The sequence below is a fragment of the Canis aureus genome, chromosome 14, assembly GCF_053574225.1.
Source record: "Canis aureus isolate CA01 chromosome 14, VMU_Caureus_v.1.0, whole genome shotgun sequence".
NCBI classification, from domain to species: Eukaryota; Metazoa; Chordata; class Mammalia; order Carnivora; family Canidae; genus Canis; species Canis aureus.
Window position 1 is genome coordinate 6,480,072 of NC_135624.1, and position 15,631 is coordinate 6,495,702.

Here is a 15,631-nt window from a genome sequence, read left to right on the forward strand (position 1 = left end):
TAAGAAAAGGGCATCATTGTGGATCCTACAGATGTTAAGAAATAATATATTTCACAGGTTCCTGGATTCTTGTGATAGAAGATACCTTAGTGTCAGCCAGTCCTAGCTTCCTTCCAGTGGAGAAATCCTCCCTATACCATGCCTATACTGATGTAGTGAGCTCTCCACTACAAAATGTCAAGTCATCCATGTGGGAATGTTCCAACTGTTTGAAAGTTCTCCCTTATTATAATCTCAAACCAAATGTCCCCTTCCCATCACTTTCATGCCAGGCTCATGTTTTGCTCCTTGATGCTACAAAGAGTAAATTGAATCCTTTGGTTCACATGATGGCCCTTCAGGGATCTAAAGGAGTAGCTATTATGTCTGCAGCTGCCAGTTGTCCCCCAATACTCATTTTCCTCTTCATAGAAGTAGCATGCTTAGCTGGGAAATAGCTGCCAGAACAAAGACATTTTATTTTCCAGCCTCCCTTGTAGGTCTGTGGCTTTGTGATTAAGGACAGACCAATTGAATGTAAATAGATAATGTCATGTGTAGCTTCCAGGAATTTCCTTAAAAACAAATGAGCAAACAAACTTGTCTAAGCTCTTAGACTTCTCTTTTTCATTCCATTTACCATCTTTCTGCTTGGGAGCATGGAGGTGATGGGCACCACTGTGGACCACGGAGAAATGGGCTACATACACTACAGATATATGGTGGAGAAGTGAGTGGGAAGAAGCCTGGGTTCTGAAGCCTTCCTGGAGAAAAGCTGCCATTCTAGTCCTACATTACTTCCTTCCAGATGTGTGTGTGTATGTGAGAGAGAGAGAGAAAGAGAGAGAGAGAGAGAGGGAAAAGGAAATTTCTTATTTAAGGCACAATTTGTGCATGTTAAACCTATTTCCAACTGTTAGAATTTCCACCATCAAAAAAGTTGAGAACTTTGTGGGGCTCCTGGCTGGCTCAGTGAGTGGAAGAGCATGTGACTCTTGATCTTAGGATCATGAGTGCAATCCCCGTGTTGGGTGTAATGCTTACTTCAAAATTTTTTCTTAAAAATTGGGGAACTTTGTGCAAGGGAAATGACACCTGTTAAATAAGTTTATGGAATTTCATGAAATTCCCAGGAATCCTTAGAGAAGAAAATAAATTGTAATACATTCAAAAGCGTTAAAGAAGTGCTAGATAATAGCTCTTCATTTCTCCAAATTAAACTAAAACCCTTTAGTTATAATATTCATGAAAGATCCCTTAAGGTCTTTCTGGACACTCAGAAATTGCATGGCTCGATGATAAAGAAAAAGGAGAAAAGAGACAACAAAATCATTCAAAGAATAAAAATGGCCTCTCCTTTCACCCTGCCTGCCTTTTCATAGATTGAATAAGAGAAATAAATTATTTTCTCAAAGAGAGAGAATGTCTCACAGCAAACTAAGGATTTTGTTTTGTAGAAAAATTGTCCACAAATCATCTCTTTATATTTAATTTCCCATACAAAAGAAAAGCTGCAAAATGCTACTTTTCTATCAGTGACATCTAGTACATTTAAAGCAAATATTGTAATAAGATCTTTGGTTTTGCTTTTTTGGGAAGATTGCTTTAGAACCATAACTCTTTCTTTGCTGTCAGACTGACACTGTTGCACATTTACAAATCTGACTTTTACAAATCACCAAGTGTTTTATTGTTTTGAATTTCTAAGGGATAAGGAAATAAAACCAAAAGGAGTAAAGAATCTAGATGGCTTCCTTGTGGTGCCTGTTGAAAATGCAGTTCCTATCAACAAGAAGAGAGAAGCAATCCTGAAATTCGTCTTCAACCCAAAGTCATATATTTTGTTGAGTTTTTGTGCAAAACATTGGCATCAAGGATTCTTGGCATGTTATTTTTTTATTATTTATTTTTTAATTTATTTTTTATTGGTGTTCAATTTGCCAACATATAGAATTACACCCAGTGCTCAGCCCGTCAAGTGCCCCCTTCAGTGCCTGTCACCCAGTCACCCCCACCCCCCGCCCACCTCCCTTTCTACCACCCTTTGTTCGTTTCGATTCTTGGCATGTTAGAATGGAAAGGGTATGAACTTTGGGGTTGGGTACACTCAGATTTATATGTAGGCTTCCCAAATATGACTTTTATCTCTGTGGCTTTGGACAATTGACTTAACCTCTCTGAGCCTTGATTTTATTATCTGTGAAATGCAAACTCTAAAACTACCTTGCAAGGTGGTTATAAAGAATGATGTTCAAATTAATAGTGCGTCTGCTACAGTTCAAGAGACAGAGTTAATATTCACAATTAATTAATTAACAATTAACAAATGTGCTAATTAAGCTCCAGTTTACCCTAAATCAATACTTTCTAAGAAACAAATTTACTTAAAGTGTGATTTTATACTTTCATTGAGTTCCTTAAAGAGTTAATTAGAACAATTCTTAATATCAACAGAACTATGGATCTATATTTCCATAGCCTGTATTTCCACTTAATAGCACTTAATGATGGTTAAAACCACAGCATAAATTCCTATTTAGCCTATTATTTATTCCTCATAAAAGAGGGAAAATAAGACATTAGTTTATTAGTTCACTGATATTCTCTTCTAAAAAAGCCACCCCTAAAAAGAGCACATACCATATACTCCAAGAACTGCAAATTTATAGGGCTTTTTTAAATGCAAGTATAAAACAAATGTTATAACACTGTAAAATATGTGAATCTTGCCTTAATAAAATCAAATGTATATACATCTTAATGTAGCAAAGTAATTAATTAGAACATTTAAAGCATAACTATTTCCTCTGGTTCATATAAAATCTAATTCAATTACAGAAAAAAATGATTGATTACAACTTTTCAGAAAGACATTTGACTAAAGGAGGTATCCATCTTCTTGACTTTTGTCCTAATAATCAGACTACTTATTTCACTTATTGTATTTGGGTAACGTGATAGGAAAATTAATACTCTCCCTTTTCTCTACTCATACCCCCTGAGATGTCTCTCTTTTAATCCCAGGAGCCTATGAATATGTTATTTTACATGTCAAGGATGAATTAAGGTTGCCAATCAGTTGACCTTAAAATAGAAAGATTATTCTGGATTATCTGATGAGCCCAATGTACTCATGAGGGTTCTTAAAAATGGAAGAGAGGCAGAGAGTGGCAGCTTGAAAAGGTCTTGGCCCAGTGTTGCTGGCTCTGAAGACAGAGAAAAGGGCCATTAGCCAAGTGTGCAAGCAGTCTCTAGAAGCTGGAGAAGGAAAGGAAATTGTTATGATCTGAATGTTTGTGTCCTAAAATCCATTTGTCAAGAACCTTACTCCCAATGTGATAGTATTGGGAGGTGGGGCCTTTGGGAGGTGATTGGAGCATGAGGATGAAGAGGGTCCAGAGAAACCTGTTGCCCCTTCCGCCATGTAAAGATACTGTAAGAAGTCTGTAACCTTGGAATAGGGCCCTCTCAGTTGGGAGCAGGCCCACTACTAGAAAACCTGCTGCAGTGTCTTCACAGCAGCCTTCCCAGAAGGCAAAGGGTTGCCCCTGTTGACGCTTGATCATTCCATCAAGTCCTCTGATTCTAGAAATTCTATCTACAAAAAGACTTGCATTGCAAAAACAATATTTTTAAGAGCTGGCCTGAATGTGGCTCAGGTCAGAGAACATGCTGAATTGCAAGCAAGAAAAGAAACCAAGAGACCATACTGCCCTCTTGCTAGCATCTATAATTAAGACCTAACCCAGCATTACAGGAAAGGTACATTCTCAGTTTAGCTGGGATGAGATGGTTCATAACCAAAGCTAACCCAGATGCCTGTCCTATCAAATCTGCCCTGAGGCTGTTTTAGTTTCCTGTACTCTTATTTGTGGGAAGACACAACATTCTTCATGTTGGTACCAACCAAACAACCAAAATGTAAGTTCCCTCTGAAGAGGCATAGTGATGTCTGGGGCACGGAGTGGAGGGCTCTGGGTGGAGACTCAGGGGATACGCAAATCCCAGTCCCTCACCACCACCACCAAAACAGTTTGTGAGTCAAGTTCATCACCAAAGCTTTTATGACTTTGACTTTTTTACGTGTAAAATGAGACCCTCAGTTGTTCAGCTCCCCCTAATGCTAGGTTGCCAGTCTCCTCGAACTCAGCCATGATATCAGCAACCTCACCAAGAAGGAGCAAGAGCCCATGGTGGCCAAATGCACTTGTGCCAGGGCTGGAAGGGATTACGAAACATTTCAGCAACAAAACTTCACACTGACCTTTTCTCCAAACAATTTTTTAATAAGAGATTTCACCATGAAATCCTCAACTGCCAGTAGGGATTATTGAAACAGGGATGGGAGAAGCAAAATGGCTGGGATGGTGAGGTGGTGGGGGCAACCCTCATCAAAGGTGGAGAATCATGAGTCAAGATGAAAGGAACATTTCTGACAAAGCTGTCCACTTAGGAATGAGTAACAGTTGAACCTACCAGAAGAATGATGAGGGGCCTGGAGTCAGAGCCACATAGCAGGAGAACCCACTTACAGCTTCTGAGCTCCCCATGACCTTTCCAATCCTACAGTTAACTCCACAGGTTCCAGAAGCCATCTCAGCATCATATCAATAACTTCGCTTTTTGCCGAGCCAGCTTGAGTAGGTGTTCCATCATTTGAGATCAAATGAGCCTTAATACAAACACAATCAGCACGTCTTTGTCCTTCACTGAATTAGTGCCACTGATTTCTCAAAACTGGAAAGGACCTTGGAGATTCTCTAGCTCAATTCGTTCATTCATTTAAAAATATTCAGTGATTTCTTTCTGTATGCCAGGCACTGTGCTAGGCTGTGGGAATACCGCAGTGAGTAAGAAAAAGCCCGACCTTGGCTTCATGCAGTTTACAGTTGTGAAGAATTACAACATTTAATAAATAATGAATGAGACAGAAGGAGAGCTACCTGGTGTGAGCCCAGGAGGACCTAACTCAGCCTGGGATTTCATAGAAAAGTTCCCTGAGACCAGGACCCATAAGTGAAGAGGAAAGAGAAGAGGGAGATCGCTGAGGAGTTATGTACGAGACATGAGAAAACAGGAGTTTGAAACCTACTGAGAGAGGTAGCCTGGCATGATAGAGGAGTTGAAAAGAGGCCAGGATGGCCGAGCGCTAAGAGGAGTGAGTGGCACGCTGTGAGTGAGCCCCCCGTGGAGCAGTGTATGGAGGGCTGTGTAAGCCAATGTGGCAATGTAACCGAGCCACTGCTCAAGGACACGCAGCTAGTGGGTGGCAGCGAGGATCCTAAGTCATCTAAGCTCTAATATAAAGATCAATTAACATTTTAAAGAAATGTTCTTTTAACATTTCTTTTTCTGTTTCTAAAGCCAACACATACTGATTATAGAACAAATGTGTCTTCTATGGGCACAAAGACCACTATGCAAATGGCCCCTAGGTGCGCTCAGGACACACCTTGCATGATGTACCGCATCACACGATGAACCTCAGCAGATCCTTTATCCACAGACGCTAGGCATCTTGAGAATGTCTTTCATTACCAGATTTGTGCAGACTGAGCCATAGAAAAGTCTCAGGACTAGGGCTTCTGGTGCATATCTGTCCTTTACAAAGCACCCCAGACCCTTCCCCATATGTCAGCTGCTTGCCCATTTTTACTGCATAAAGCTGTAGACTGGAGGGGCACCTGGGTGGCTCAGTCAGTTAAGTGTCTGCCTTCCACTCAGCTCATGATCCCTGGGTCCTGGGATGGAGCCCCACACTGGGCTCCCTGCTCAGCTGGGGGCCTGCTTCTCCCTCTCCTTCTGCCCCTCCCCCTGCTTGTGCTTGCTCACATGTGCACACTCTCTCTGTCAAATAAATAAAATCTTAGAAAACACACACACAAAACCCTGTAGGTTTGAAGATAACCTAGTGATTATTATACTCAGAAAAATCTCTAAAAAATGACATCTTCACATCTCTTCCTTGGGTTGGTCTCCAGAAAATTTCTATCTGTTTCCAAATCAGAAGATGGTATTTTAATCAGAAGACATTTAGGATGCCCCCGCCTCTCCGCACACTCCTGACAGCTCCTATTCCTTGGTCAAACCCAAACTGAGCACTTCTGGAAAGGATTCACATGCCAGAATAGAAAAAGAATAGAACCCCCCTATTCTTCCTCCTGAGAAGGCGCCCTGCAAGCCTGATGGAAGCAGCATCTCCCCCTTTGGTACAGCAAGGGGACAAGCCCCGGGAAGCCTGGGGAGCAGAGAAAGCGCCCGGTTAAGATGCCATCCGCTTCATGGTTAAGTGGCAGGTCGTTTTAGGAGTTCATGCTTTAGAATTTGTTCTTTTCTGATTGTTATTTTGTTTCCCTGCCATCCATTTAGAGTCTCTTTGCCTGTCCTAGTGGTTCCCAACCTAATAATCATTATGCTTTCAGCCACTTGCCTTGAGTTTCTGACAGCATAAATAATGCAGGTGCACAGAAATAAAGTGTAGCTATGCTGGCTTTTGCTTCTTTAGCCAATCCGCTACCAAAAATAAATAAATAAAAATAAAAGTAAAGAGATTGAATTGATAGAAAGATGCATTTTACCATGCAGCTGCCAAGAGGGCATTGCCAACAATGAGGATTTCAGAATAACACCCCTAAAGAGAGGAGGTTCAGAGCGTCCCATTCACTGGGCCGCAGCCTCCTGAAAGAGCCACTGTTCCCGCAGGTCAGGAGGAAGACCCGCCGTGAATGCGGCATTCGGAGGAAGCGCGAAGCCATCCCGTTTTTGAAAAACCGCCTGACACCAAAAGTTTCAAACGTGATTTGGTTCTCAGGGAGCGATACTATGCCCTCACAGGTGGGGAATAATCAGGCATCTAAGAACAGCAGTTTCTCCACGGACAGCTGCGGAAAGTGGAAAGACACAAGGCGTCCCCTTCGCGGCCTGCCCGGCCTGGCGGGAGGCCCTTGCCCTGGGCTTAGAGGACAGTTTTTAAAGTGCTCAAGTTTAAAAAGGGATAAAAGGTGACAGAGTGAAACGCTCAAAAATATTCAAAAATATTCACCCGTTATCCTGCAACAAGATCTTTCCCTTCGTGTCCTCTTCTAACCTTTAATTTGACAACTAAAGAAAATAAACATAGTTAGATTTTTTTTTTTTTTTTGGCTTGTTTTACACTTGGCAGGTGCTGAGTGCTTCATGTAAATTATCTGCTTGATCTTCACAATGGCTGCAGGAAGTAAGGATCATTATTAGGAACTAGAGAAGACTCAGTCTTAGGAGAGTGGTCATCATTTGCCTGAGACGCCTGACCTGATTTGGGGAGTTAGTTCATGCAAGAGCTGGCACTCAAATCCAGAAGCCAAAGGTTTTAGAAGCCAAAGGTTTGCCCTTTTTCCATTCAGTGTGGGCTAATGAATACCTTCTATGAGCCTTCAAAGTCTCCATATTTATTCTTTCAGTTTCAAATGCCAATGTCCTGATATGCATGGTATAGTTAACCATTCCCTGATTGCTGCAGAATTCAGTTACTTCTAGATTATCCCCATCATTAATAGCAACATACAAACATACAAACATCTTCATACACTTACTTTTTCTTCTTTGACATTTATCTTTAAGAATAATGAGAGTGATTATGAAGTCATAGTTACGAAAATTGTTGTGCCTGTTGATACTATTTCTCTTTAGATTTTTAAAAAAGATTATTTATTTATTTGAGAGAGAGAGACAGAGAGAGCATGAGCAGGAGGAGGAGGGGCAGAGGGAGAGGGAATCTCAAGCAGACATCACGCTGAGTACTGAGCCCAATGCAGGGCTCGATCTCACGACCTGAGATCTCATGATCCTGAGCCAGAACCAAGAGTCAATTACTTAACTGACTGCACCACTGAGGTGCCCCTTCAAACTTTAAATAAATTAATGGTTTTAATTGCCACTAGCAAGAAGTGAATATACCTCTTCTCCACAGGCTTGTCAGCACTGCAACAGATGTGTATGTTTATATATACAAGCCACTCATTCATTCATTCATTTATTTATTGTTTTTAGCTTAATAAATGAAATAGTAACTGTCATCACTTGGATTTTTATTTCCTACTGGATAGGTTGAACATATTTTCACAAAAGTGTTTTCATTTGTATTTCCTTGCCTGTGTATTATATTTAGGACCTCTGCTTCTCAACTCACTGAGACTCAGATTTCACTCCCCTACCAGACACAGCTTTGCACCTTCCAAAACAGATCTCTCTCTCGCCTATTCCTAATCTACTCTGGTGAGATGTGATGATATCAACTCTATGTTAATCTCTACCTAAATTCCTCCCTTCCTCATGGGCTTTGTCCAAGCAAATGAATATCATAAAAGCCATACAGAACCCTGTGCGGTAAGGAGATCCAAGCAGAGAGCTCTAGAAGCCCAGGATGGGTATCTCCACACATTGGATTGTACACGGTTTCTTTGAACTCATAGTAACATTACAGTGGGAAAAATATCTTGGCAACCTATTTACAAATCCTGTTCTCTCTATATCCTGGTATCCCCTGGGTTGTGAGTAAAAAATCTTAATGTTTCCCAGGAGATAGGCCACCACATACCGGCTGGAAATCGTTAGGCAAAGTTCTTGCACCGACTCTGGAAATGAAGAACTGTGAATCTTTTTCTGAGACACAGTTTTCTGGGAGGATAAAAGTAATTCCTAACGCATAAGGTTGTTGTAAGTGTTAAATGAGAAGTATCTGTGCAGCACCTGGCATCTTTGTAAACACATAGGTCAATGTCAGTTGCCTCCCTCCAAAACTTTTCTAGAGAAACAAGTCATAAAAGATAACTACAGAATGTACTGCTTGTTTTTTTTTCCCCAGTCATACCCCATCCTTAAATATCAAATAAATGAAAGCTATTTAAAATTTAAAAGACTTTGGAGAATTTAAAGAAAGCCATGTGGACATCTACTTATTCATGAAGTGGGGAGGTGTCGAGTGATACACTGAGTTGTTCCATTCCAGGTTCATCTAGAACCCATTTCATCTCTGTGTGAAGGAGAGAAATGAGCTGGTCCCTTGCCTGTTTGCCCTTAATTCCATTCCTTTCCTTCTATGCTCAGTTCTGTTTTGCAGGGAGTAGACCCTACAAGCTCCACTCTCCAGGATCCTGTCAACTGACTGCCAATTAGATCCAAGCAGTGGGAGACACTGGTGTGTGTCTGGAGGAGAGAAGCCACTGGTCCCTTCTACTTTGGGCCACAGGTATAGCAGGGTGGGTCTGTTCTGACAGAGGCGGCAGTGGGCGGTTTGGAAGGATAGGCTCCTTCCAGCCCAGGTGGGTTCCAGTGGTCCTGGCTGTTGCAGGAGCAGCTGGAGGTTTGGAAGTGGATGCAGACTCCAGCAGCTGCATGAGTGTGCGCCTGGGCTCTGGGGCACCACTGCCGCCCTGTGTCTTCTTCCAGCAGTAGCAGATTGAGTTCACCTGGTGTCTGAGTTCACCCATCTTCCCTTTTTTGTTCCTTCAGGCTTTACTTTTAAAATCAGTCCCCTGCTTTAAATCTCCTTTGTTTGACATACCTAACATAGTTCCTATCTTTCTAATTAAAACTTTATTGATTAAATTAGTCAAAGAATGAGTAAGAAATCCCTTAGTGATGACTGGAGTCATATTCAACCCCAACGAAGTCCATAAAATGCAGCCTAATTGTTTTTATGAACCATGTGAGGATATAAAAATGTCCTTTGATATTTTACGTTTATGTAGAGTTCAAAAGTTTTCTGATGACAAATGGTACTTCCTCATAGAATGACTGAATATTTTTGGCAAGTAGTTATAGTTTTAGGAAATTGAAATATAGTGTGCATGTAAAATGTGAAAAAAAAATTTCCTGCTGTTAGCAAGGCCATGAAATTCTCTACTTAATCAAAAGAGAAGACAAAGACAGAGTCTGGAAGTGGTTGAAAAATGAGGTCCTGGAACTTCTGTTTACCACCAATGTTCTTCCTTCAAGAACTACATATAAAGCCTTGCCATTGGAAAATACCAGTCCAACCAACATCCTGTGTTTGGTCCCCCTTACAATTTCAAGAACTGTTTAGGACAAAGGTATTAACAGTATTTGTGGCCAATCCTGGCAAGACTTTGAGCAAATACAGATGTAAAGATCATCAGTCTCCAGGCTTCTTAAGGCCAACAGCATGGGAAAAAATCATCTACAGAAAGGAGAAGGAGCCGACGGGTATTTACACATTTGACATGTTCTCAAAATACTAGAAAATTCAAGACTGTAATCAGAATGTGCTGTTAATGTACTTAACTGGGGGTTAAGATCGGAATACAGAAAAGCCCTAAAGAGAAGTCATAAAGTCCCCTGAGTGTAGTGGAAGATGACAACCACCCACTGGCAGCACAGTTGAAGTAATTATATAGGGCAATGCCAAAAGAGTCAACTGAGAAAGAAAATTCTGGAAAGATCTCTCAGTCTGCCTTCCAAAATCCTAGGAAGAAAATTAAATGTAAGCAGCTTACTTATTGATCCACACAGGGGCAGTTTGCCTTGCAAATTTTTATTTCCCTTTGATCAGCTGTCAAAAGGAAACAATGTAAATCTACAATTATCCTGAACAGAATGTCATTTAATTGTCATGAAACTTCTATATCCAGTCAATTGTTTCTTTGTTCTGATCTCAAAAATAAGACAAGGAAAAAAAAAAAACCTTCTGTAAGTAGAGCACAGAACCTATGCTCTGTTCTAACTGTGATCTTGGCCTATTCCCAGCCTCTATATAGAAACTGGAATATGTTATTATTACTGGCAGTATTTCTTACTGATAAGCGCCAACTTCCCTATCTATTGAGCACTGTCAGTTTCCATTGGCCTTTTGTACCACAGTCTTCATGGTGCCCAAGGCTGTGTCCATGAAGGAAACATTCTCGCTGTCGTTCTCACAGCATGACAACAGCTTCCAAATTACAAATAAAACCACCATACTGGGGTCAAATATGCACAGATCCTGTTTTCCCTTAATAACCCACTATATGTTTATATTTATCCTCTTGCTTTATATAAATCCTTACTTTTTTTTTTTTTTTTTTTTTGGCTGAACCACTGCTCCTACCACCTCTTCAGATAGTAAGCTCATTAAATTTACTGCTTCCTTTCAGCAATAAGACCAGCTGAAAAGGGCGAAGAATTCGCTATTAATTGCCCAGCAGTGTAGAAGTCTTTCATATTAACGGTTTGACTTAATCCTGACATGAATGCTGTGAGTTGAAAGTATTATCCCCTCTTACAGGTGACAAAATTGGGGGTAATCAAATTGATGCAAGTAGCAAAAGAATGAAATGAACCCGGTATTTGAATCTGTGTCTGTTTGATCTGAAAAATCTAAGCTCTTTTGAGTGTGCCACACTATGGTAGTCAGACTGGACAGAGGCCATCATCATTCCACGCAAACTAATAGTAAATCACATGATGGGAGAAATCTGGATGTTCTTAACTACCGGCATCATTACACCATGAACTCTGCTTCTGAAATGTGACACGGAATCTTTTCCAAGAGGCAATTATATAGGCATTTTTCCTCCTCTCCTTTTTTTATGAAGTGGCCCAGTGTGACTACAGCCACAGATGCGGCTTGCCGAACTTGATCGTCCTGTTTGATTCCTCCAGGTTTGGAGGTCACCACTGTCTTCCCAAAAAGCACTTCCCAAAAGGCAAGCCTCAGCCCATTTCATGCATCTGTTGTCAGCTCTGAGCAGAAGGCTGGGTCATTCAATTAACTCAGCACACAGTAAGGGTGCTCCTCTACTTCCAGTGTGCGCAGGACAGGATGGCGGGGGTCATTGTCTAGAGGGCTTGTCCTTGAGGATCGACCATTCACTGCATTAACATAGGGAACAGCCTGAGAGCTAGGGAAGTGTGACAGCACCAACTTGAGAATTAATTCAGTAGAACCCACAAAATGGGCACAACTTATTTCCAAAAAGGAGATTTTATGATTTTTCTAGGTGAGGCATTGTCATAGGTGCTGGGAATGCACTGTGCAGGTGGAGGGGACGAAAGAATTAATAGATAATTTCAATATAACATAGGGATAGAGAATTCAACCACCGCCCAGTACCTCCACTCTGGCCCAAGCCACCGCGGACCATTTCTCACCTTGATCACCTAACGGGCCTCTACTTCTGCACTTGCCCCATGTTATGGACTAAATGCTTGTGTAGTCCACCACTCTGCCAAAATTGGTATGTTGAAACCCCACACCCTAGTGGGATGCCATTAGGACCTGGGGTCTTTGGGAGGTATTTAGGGTGAAATGAGGTCATGAGATTGAAGCCCTCCTGATGGCATTAGTGCTCCTCTAAGAGTCACAAGAGTGCTTGCTCCCCTTCTCTGCTTTCTACCATGTCAGGATAAGTCAGCAGTCTAATAGCCTGGAAAACGGCTCTGACCAGATCCCACCCATGCTGGCATCCTGATCTTGGGCTTTCAATCTCCAAAACTCTGAGAAATAAATTTCTGTTGTTGATAAGCCACCCAGTCAGTCTCTGGCACTTTGTTACAGTGGCCCGCGCAGACTAAGACACCCCATTCAGTCTATTCTCTGTAGCACAGCCAAAGCATTCCTGTTAAAACAGAAGTCAGACCAAGTCATGTCCTCTGCACAGAACCTTCCAGGAACTTCCCATTTCACTTGGACTAAAATTCAAAAAACTTTGCAAGGCCCATAACACTCCACATTGTCTGCCACTGCCAGTCCCACCCCCAGGACTTCACCTGTCTGATCTCAGCCGCTTCCTCTCCTCCTAAATTAAGCCCAAAGCACAATATTTCCTCAGGGCTACTGTTTCCTACTGTTCCCTCTTCATCATAAACCCTCTCTCCAGGCATCTGCAGGACTTACCCTCTCACATCCTGAAAATTTTTATTCAAGCATCACATTCTCAGTGATGCTTTCTCTGATGATTAAACTAAAAATTACAATGTATTCCCTTGCACACCTGATTTCCTTCTTTTGTTTTTCCCCCATAACATTTATTATCTAACTTATTATGTGACTTACTCATTTTTAAAAATTATTTATTTCCCCTACATAAGATGTAAGTTTCAAGAGTGCTGGAATTGATGGTTTTGTTCACTATTTTGTATTCCCGCTGTCTAGAATGCTGACATCTAGTAAGTGATGAACACATATTTGTTGGATTGAAGGGTGATGAATGTATGGATGGATGGATAGATGGATGACAGGATGGATAGATGGAAAGATAGGTGTATGAATGGGTAGATTGCAAACAGGGCTTTTATGAGAATGAAAGACAAGGGCACATGACCTAGCCAGAGGCGACAGACTTTGGGAAGGCAAATACTCTACTCACCTGAGCACACTCTTCATGGGTCAATTAGATAATAGTCATATCTCTTTCTCACTTTTATTCTTCATGATAGTTTTAAGTGTTAATTTTATTTCTCTCAAAGTTATTTTTCTAGATAATGTAATTGTCATTGCAGGAAAGGTCAGCCTATTGGTTCTCATCTTTTAACAAAAGAAAAATGAATAAGTCATCCTGAGTGCAACAATTCATTTAATTTTTTGACAGAAGATAAAGGAATTTACAGGGAACTTCTATGTATTACACAAGATTGTCATGGTCACTATCCATTTCATTTTACAGAGTTATAAAGACTCCACTGTACTTTAAAGGTCTGGTTTTTATAAAGTTAACATTTTGTATATTTTTGGCATTAACTACTTTGTTATAAAAGCTTTCCTGTGGATGAGTCAGGGAATGACTTTCATCTGATCCTATCTTTGTCTTGGTGGTCATATTCCTCTAGGTTTTCCATAAAATGCTTTTTAATTAAAGAAGAAATTTAATTGTTGAGGATATAGCATTCCCTGTACACACACATGCACAAATACGCACATGCACATGTATGCACATGCACACACACATGTGCACACACACATTAAATAGTTCTTTAAAGTTCTGAATTAAAATTCTCATTATTCTGAATTGAAACAGTATCTAGCAAATACTCTAAGCTGGAACATATCGACAACATACATGCTTTCATACCACTATATAGTGAACATCCCACACTGCATCATCTAGTCTATTCCTTGCTTCTTCAAATATTCTTCAAAAATAGAGGTATTTTCTACCTCTATTCCAGTAGTATGAGCTGATGAAGAAATGTATTTTTTTTTTAAGTTCAAGCCCCATGTTAGGTGTAGAGATTAATTAAAAAAATAAAATCTTTACCTGCCACTGGTGGAGGGGATGATAAACTGCAGAGGTTTGTTTTCATGTTCTGGATGTTTAGTTTTTAAATGAGTTGCTAATCATGATGGCTTCCTAATGTTCTTGAGTTTATGTTACAAGATACAAAGGATACTTGGGGTGACATTCTTCATCAAGAATAGTGAAGGTAATTCATTTTGCAAAACTGTTTTGGCAACTTGCTAGCTCAGATGAGATTGTCATTGTTTTAGGTATCATATAAGTGCTGACGATGAGCGTATACCAGGAGTAACAGAAGCATTGGCTCTGCCTCTGACATGTTGGAAACCCCTCAATCCTCAGGAAACCACACTTAGGAATATGTGATGCAGGGCTGCCTGACATACAAACTGACAGAATGTTAATAAAGCTTTATTTTTTCCTTTTTCATTTCTTCTTCTTTTTATTTTTTAGAAAAAAGATCTTTTTGTTTGTTTGTTTGTTTTTTGCAAGCAATGGATTATCTTGCATATCCTCTAGAGTGTAGTGAGCTAGTGGGCTGCCCATTTTAGAGGCCACTGGTCTAATGAGAAGAATGCTAGTCTTAGAGGAGGAATTCCTTGTAAGACTGACAAAAGAATGGTCTCTGAACTGAAAAGCCACACCAGTGAAAGAAATGATTACTGCTCAGGAAGATCTACCTATGTCATATAAATTATCTTAACCCAGCTGAGTCCACTACTTTATATGTACCCATTCTCAAATTAATCTCCAGTTCCCTAGAGAATCAGAATTGTAATAACCTACTGGATGAAACTTACCAAAGGATATTTGAAACTCTAAGTAGATCGTTTCCCTTCTGTCCTCTTTCCCATTTTTATACCTGTATATTTTCTTTAAAGAAAAACTGCGATGCATTAGACAGACTTGTTTTCCCCTAAAAGGTTGTTTGCTTTGTGGGCTCAGAGTAGCCTGTCCACAAACCCAGAGAATCATCCTGAGGGCATACACCCCCAGGCATCTTTCCTTCTGCCCAGGAGTCAACTGGTGAGCCCTTACACAGTGAACTAAGTGGGAATTGCCATGTGCTCCTTTTTTTATATGTATATTTTTTATTGGAGTTTGATTTGCCATGTGCTCCTTCTGACCTCTTCTAGAATATTCCAGATCTAGATGGCCAATTTTGGATCACAGTGGGCTCCATTCCCATCATTTCAGCCTGAGCCCACAGGAACCCCAGTCCTTGTCAGGAAGTCCAAATTTCTCATGACCCCAGAGGTATAAAGATTCTGCCTCTGTGGCTGCTGTTCTCACAAAGCAGCCATGATTCATGGAGTGTCTCTTTATTAGCAAAATAAAAAGGACAGATAGAGTCTTCTTGAACAAACCACATTTGCCTCTGGGTTTCCCTGGGACTGTGTCATCAGCCTGACTCTCCATACCAAAGAGAGAGAGGAGTGAGG

The 15,631-nt window shown here is 40.7% G+C and overlaps 1 protein-coding gene across 4 annotated transcripts in view; it reads right to left on the reverse strand.

Moving 5' to 3' along the window:
* Positions 1 to 15,631, reverse strand: part of NCALD (neurocalcin delta) — a 369,475-nt gene that overhangs the window by 88,310 nt on the left and 265,534 nt on the right. The window lies entirely within an intron of this gene.